This window comes from Leucopleurus acutus (genome assembly GCF_964270905.1).
Source record: "Leucopleurus acutus genome assembly, chromosome: 5".
NCBI classification, from domain to species: domain Eukaryota; kingdom Metazoa; phylum Chordata; class Mammalia; order Artiodactyla; family Delphinidae; genus Leucopleurus; species Leucopleurus acutus.
The window spans coordinates 101,886,127-101,892,363 of record NC_139147.1 but is presented as its reverse complement, the minus strand read 5'-3'; positions in this window follow the sequence as shown (position 1 = coordinate 101,892,363).

Below are 6,237 nucleotides of genomic sequence, written 5' to 3'. Positions count from 1 at the left end.
CCCTTAATCACTTGGCCCGAATGGCCATGCTCCAAGAGCAGATCTAGACTCTGAAGTTGGGTCACTTTTCTCAGTGCTGAGTTGCCCTCACACAGAGTCCTCATGCCAACGTGACATAATCATTCGTTTCTTTGTGCATTGTGTTGAAGTGATTGATCCATCTTCTTTAAGCCAAGTTCTATTTTATAATGCAGTCTATAAACATGCTTGTAACTTCTTCTTTCTACTCTTTGTCTTCCCTCTCATTTCCAATTCTGTTGTTTTTACTGTTTTTCTATTACCAGCGTTGGTGAGTATGTTTTTAAAAAAATTGCATCATGCTTAAAAAGGAGTCAAATATTTTACAAGTTTTCTTTCCCCAATTATTTATTAGTACACTTGAAAACGTTCTATGTCCTTAACTTTCATCCCAATTTTCACTTGTCACCAACATCAGTCATGTAACTCTTATGAATTTCTTTTTTTTCCCCGCCTTTCTTCAAACATGTCAATTTCTCTCTTGTATAAGACCAATATTATGTGGTCTTTCCTAGGGGACAGGGAAGAAAAAGAGACAGAGACAGAGAATCTGTCTTGCAACTGGCCTTGTGAAACCCAATGAGATATCCTAGTATGTCTCAATTCAAAGACAGGTCAGCTAACTTGTCTAAGGCCTAGTGCTAGCTCATTTGCTAATAAGTGGGCAAAATTTAGATTCATCCTATCACATTGTCTCGCAGAAAAGAAAATAGTGTAAGAAAAGGAAAAAATAGACTTTCTAATTCCTAGGTTTCCTTAAATTCCACTTGACCTAAAAGTATGCAGTGAATGCAACATGAATCTTTATTTACCTGCATCTAGTTCCTCACTAGCCACCTAAAGAACTACTTGGGGGCATTGAGAGATGGTTATCCTAACCATATACTTTAGGAAGTTTTATAAATGTAAATTCAGTATTATATCTGTAACTATATGAATTCTGAAAAGCAGTTATTCCTGAAATTGAAAAATAAAGATTAAGAAATCAAAGTGTTGTTTAGAAACTTATGAATGAAAATATTCATTTGATAATCTTCATACATAACACTTTCAACTGGACAGAAAAGCAGATGGTGAATTCTCAAATTATGGTGCAAAAAGTGACTAAGAAAAATAATTCAAACTATTGCATAAGAATAACATAAATAGTAAAAAAGAAACCAATCAGATTTAAATAATTTAAATAGTCAATAAACTACAGGAACCTGTGGTACTTTATCTCAGTGATATTCCTTTTAAAAATGCATTATCCCTGTCTAATCATGAGAAAAATATCATATAAATTCCAATTGAAAACATTCTACAAAATATCTGAACAGTATCCTCAAACAATGTCAAAGTCATTAAAATAAGACAAGTTTTATAAATGTCATAAACAAGAGAAGTTTAAGGAGATAAGGTCACTAAAAGTAATATGATATCTTGTAAGAGATTCTAGAACAAATAGCAGTAAATAAAAAAAAACAGAGGAAAATTGATGGGAATTTACTTAATAATAATTTATCAGTATTGGCTCATAATTGTGACAAATGTACTACACTAATATAAGATGTTAATAACAGTGAAAATTGGGTGAGGAGTAGATGTGAACTCTCTGTACTGTTGTTTCAACTATTATATGAACTGGAAAGTAACATTGAGGAAATTATACACAGGTAAAAAATTTTATTTTATGAAAGAGGTTGATAGACATGAAAGGTAGAATAAAACAGTTTTAAAATACTTTATAATGAATTCCAGAATAATAAAGTTTGTGGCAGTGCAGTATTCACAAAGTTAAGGGTGAAATATTGAGTACTAACGACAGATACATCATCTAAGATTGAGAATTAAAATTAATCCAAGCAGCTTCAGACTCTGATACAGTAAAATCTGCTCCTTGGCCACCTGATATAGATATTTCTATAAAATCACATTAGTTATATGGGTAGGGCTATTCAATTCTATAGGAGGTATTTTGTGAAAAAAGGTAGGTGAGATCTTTTAAACCACAAAGCACTCTGTAGACATCAGGTCTTTTACTACCTACTGCTAGATAGAATGTGAGAATTGCATCAGTCTTCTGAAGAAGACTTTCTCTTTTTTCTTATGATTTACATATTGTTAGATAAGATGAATATAGACTTATATTTTAATAACAAAATGTCACAGCTAGAGACTGTTAGTGATATTTACTTTAATCCAAGATATATTGGTTGGATTGAAGAGAGGATCAAATTGTTTAAATTCCAAATGGAATTAAATTTAAAGAGAATCCTAAGTTTTACTTACACTTAAATATAATAACTTTTGTTTCTATACTGACTAAAGATAATTGTGTTGCTTGAAGTGGAATCGACTAGTTGCCAGAATTTTTTTCTCAGAAAAATATCTGAAGAATTCTTTTACTAGTAGTAGTTAATAATTCAATATTTTGTTTTTCCACTCTATTGTGTGGCCTCTTTCAAAATTTCTCATTTTCTATATTGTTATATTTTATCATTAAAATCAAATTTAAAATGAAAAATCTCTTTAAGATAAAACAAGAAAGAAAACGAAAGATGAAAATTAAAATGAAAAAAGATGGAAAAGTAGACAAGGCATATGAAAAAGAGGAATTTCAACAAAGTTTTGGAATGTAAAAAAAATTATGAAATTGAGTCTACTAAAACTAAAAAAATGCAATCTATGTAATTAAGAACTACCATCAGAAATTGTAGAGCAGATTGGACATGGCAGAGGAGAAGACTGGGGAGCTGAAACACAGGTCAACAGAAAATAACCAGACTGAAGCAAAAAAAGGAAAAAATGAGGGTAAAGAGCTTCTGACACATGTGGGACAGACACTCAAACATTCTAGTAGTTATTTAATTATAGTCCCAGAGGAAACAGTGGAGAGAATCAGTTACAAGCAAAACTGAAAGAAAGTTAATAACCATGAATTTTCCCAAACTGATGAAAGATAATCAACTTTTGTCCAAAAAGTTCCATGAAACATCATAGTAACAAAGCAGAGGAAACCACAACTAGGCTTATTGTAATAAAACTCTGTAACTTAGAGTTAAAAAAAGAAAATGTCAAAAAAAAAAAAGCTGCCAGAGTAAAAACTACATTACCTTCAAAAAAGCAACTAAAAACTTTCATACAGAGAAAAAAACAGGAGGCCAAATGAAACCAGAATGACATCTTTATAGTATAGGAAAATTTATTGCCAACATATCATTCTCTAATCAAAAAATTATGCTACAAAAATGGTGTTTTCAGACATACCTAAAACCAATAAAAATGTATGGCTGGGACTTCCCTGGTGGCGCAATGGTTAAGTATCCGCCTGCCAATGCAGGGGACACGGGTTTGAGCCCTGGTCTGGGAAGATCCCACATGCTGCAGAGCAGCTAGGCCCATGTGCCACAGCTACTGAGTCTGTGCTCTAGAACCCGTGAGACACAACTAGTGAACCCGTGTGCCATAACTACTGAAGCCTGCGCGCCTAGAGCTGTTGCTCCGCAACAAGAGAAGCCACCACACTGAGAAGCCCGTGCACCGCAACGATGAGTAGCCACTGCTCACTGCAACTAGAGAAAGCCCGCACACAGCAACGAATACCCAACACAACCAAAAATAAACAAACAAATAAATAAATAAATTTATATTAAAAAAATGTATGGTGAGTCAGGCTGTTCCAAAATAAATACTAAGGGGAAAACTTATTTCAGAAGAAATAAGGAACATTCCTGATAGGAATATGGAAATGAAAAATGGGATGAAGAATACTGGAAAGGGTAAGTATGTGTGCTAATATAAGTGATTATTGGTAGTATAAAAATAAATGTAATGCCTTGTAAAATTTCAAATGTATGGAAAATAAAAATCCATAGCAGAAATAATTTAAAACCAGAATTGATATACCTATTGAAGTGTTCAGTTGGTTCTAGCAGGGTCAGGAACACTGTAAAAGTAGTAATAATCTTTAGACTATAAGGAAAAATAGTATATCTAAAGTAACCAAGAAAGTAATATATAACTAATAATTTAATACAGAAACATGTATTAAGTATTTGTTTAACCCCCCAATAGAAAGAAATATGGATAATAGAACATTAAACAATGGTGTCAAATGTTATACAAATACATTTTATATGCTATTACATTTTATATAAATGAATTTGTATTCAAGTTACAAAAGGAACATTGTCAGATTGGATTATGACAAAATAAAACCCAGAGATTTATAAAAAAGGATCGAAGAATAGTATATGCCACAAGCAATAATAAAAACAAAAACTGGCAGGTCTACAGGTATCAGACAAATTCGACTTAAAGGTAGGAGCCATACTACAGAAGAGGAGAAATATTTTATAATGATAGTAGGGTTTATCCCCCCAAAAAGTTATAAAATTTCTAAAGTTGAATTGCACTTAGTAACATAGTCTGAACAATATACACCAAAAATTCATAGAACTAAATCAAAACATAAGCATTAAATGACAGTAGCAGATTTTCACTCACTTCTGTAATCATAAAAACAAACCATTCAGTGTGGGTCATGTACCAACTAAGAGAAGGAAGGTCATTGAGGTACTCTTAGAAGGCACAAAATGTTTGCATCCAATACATGAGGAATTAAACGCACTATTCTCAGTAAGGTACAGAACGATTTGATGAAAAAAGCAATAATGAAAAAATAAATATTTTTGTTATTTTTTCTGATGGCTATCTTTAAAAAAGTAAAATATTAAGATTTTAGGTAAATCAGTGCTTTAATTCTTGTAATATTTCATATGTCTGAAAACACCATCATGATAGTTCCTCTCAGTAGTTTTCAACCTCTGTGGAAGGTATTATCAGTTCTGATATATTTATCAGTTCTGATATATGAGTCATAGTTTCTCTAGTCCTTCATAAGCAATTTGTCTATTCACTTGAATAACAGCTTTTATTTTTACATCATTGACAAGGAAGCATTTAAAAGGATATATAACAAAAAGACACAATTTTGGAAAACTATTTTCTGAGTACACTCTTTAGAAGCAACCAATGTTAGTTGTGTCAGAAAATCTCTGCCCTCTTTAGAAATCAGTTCATATACATTGGGCTGAGCTGGGGGCCTTTTCAGCATTTTATTTTCCTTTAGACAGCGTCATGGAATGGATATAGTTCTTGTGTACTTCCAAACTATTTCTAATAGGCCATGGCACAAATTGTCCATTTTATATATTATATTTGAATTATTATGAAGGATTTTTAACTTGTGGCCTGAGCTGTGATACTAGATATGGTATTTCAGACTTCCTGAGAAGGCAAGCTTTCTCTGGTTTATATAAGAAACTACTTCTACTTCTAGCCTAGAAATGAGTTTCGAATGACATGTATCCACCATTAAGGTATACAGAGTAGTTTAGTTGCCCTAAAAACCCTCTTTATTCCACTAATTTATCCTTTATCCTCCCCTGCCAAACCCTTGGCAACCACTAATCTTTTAACTGTCTCCATGGTTTTGCCATATATCTATCTATCTATCCATCTATCTATATATCTATATCTATATATCTATATCTATCTATCTATCTATCTATCTATCTATCTATATATCTCTCTGCAGCTTTTCCATATTGACTTCTTGCAATGAGTGATATGTATTTAAGTTTCCTGTATGTCTTTACATGATTTGATAGCTCATCTATTTTTAAGTTTGAATTCATTGCATGGATGTACTATAGTTCTTTTTGTTGATTTTTAAACTATTGACTTACTGAAGAACATCTTGGTTGCTTCCAAGTTTTGGCAACAATGGACAAAGCTGCTCTAAACATCTGTGACACATTTTGGTGTGGACATACGTTTTCAACTCCTTTGGGTAAATATGAAGAAATGTAATTTGTGGATCATATGATAAGAGTATGTATAGTTTGTTTAAAGCTGCCAAACTGTCTTCCAAAATGGCTGTAGAATTTTGTATTCCTGCCATCAATGAATGAGATTTCCTGTTGCTCCACATTCTCGCCAGAATTTGGTCTTGTCAGTATTCTGTATTTTGGCCATTCTAATGGGTATATAGTGGTATCTCATTGTTATTTTAGTTTTCATTTCCCAGATGACATATGATGTTGAGGATATTTTCATATGCTTATTTGCCATCTGTGTATCTTCTTTGTGAGGAATCTTTTAAGTTCTTTTGGCAGTTTTTAAATTGGTTTATTTTCTTCATGTTGAGTTTTAAGAGTTCTTTGTAAATTTTGG